At 44.7% G+C, this 908-nt stretch overlaps 1 pseudogene; it reads left to right on the top strand.

The window, feature by feature from the left end:
* On the top strand, positions 1-908 carry LOC129543482 (olfactory receptor 12D1-like; annotated as a pseudogene).

Genomic DNA, 908 nt, shown 5'->3' with positions numbered 1-908 from the left:
ATGCTGAATCAAACCTCAGTCACTGAATTTCTCCTCCTGGGAGTGACAGACATCCAAGTACTGCAGCCGGTTCTCTTCGTGGTTTTCCTTACAATTTACTTTCTCAGTTTGGCTGGAAATGGAGCCATCCTGATGGTTATCATTCTCCTATGTATTTTTTTCTGGGAAACCTGTCATGTCTAGATATCTGCTACTCCACGGTGACTCTGCCAAAGATGCTGGAGAACTTCCTCTCTACACACAAAACAATTTCCTTCTTGGGATGCATGAGCCAACTTCATTTCTTCCACTTCCTGGGTAGTACAGAGGCCATGCTGGTGCCCGTGATGGCCTTTGACCACTTTGTGGCTATCTGCAAACCACTTCGTTACCCTCTTATCATGAGTCATCAGGTCTGTACCCAGATGGCTGTCACTGTCTGGATTACTGGTTTTTTCCATGCCCTAATGCATTCAGTAATGACCTCTCGTTTAAACTTCTGTGGTTCCAACCATATCCATCACTTCTTCTGTGATGTTAAGCCATTGCTCAAGCTGGCCTGTGGGAACACTGAACTCAACCAGTGGCTGCTCAATAATGTCACGGGGACCTTTGCCATGGGCTCATTCTTTCTGATACTTCTCTCCTATTTCTACATTATTATTTATCTTTTCTTCAAAACCCGTTCTTGTAGCACGCTTCATAAAGCACTGTCCACGTGTGCCTCTCACTTCATGGTAGTTATTCTTTTATTTGGTCCTATTGTTTTCATTTACATTCGTCCTGCCTCAGGTAGCTCCGTGGACCAGGACTGGATTGTTGCCATTATGTACAGTGTGGTCACTCCTGTACTAAATCCACTGATCTATACTTTGAGGAACAAGGAAGTGAAGGGGGCCTTGAGGAGGTTAATCAAAAGGAGGCTCTGA

Source organism: Moschus berezovskii, chromosome 23 (genome assembly GCF_049115385.1).
Source record: "Moschus berezovskii isolate FMDL1 chromosome 23, NW_MosBer_1.0, whole genome shotgun sequence".
Classification (NCBI taxonomy): Eukaryota; Metazoa; Chordata; class Mammalia; order Artiodactyla; family Moschidae; genus Moschus; species Moschus berezovskii.
Note: the sequence above shows the minus strand (reverse complement) of the source record. Positions and strands in the feature narration are given on the sequence as shown.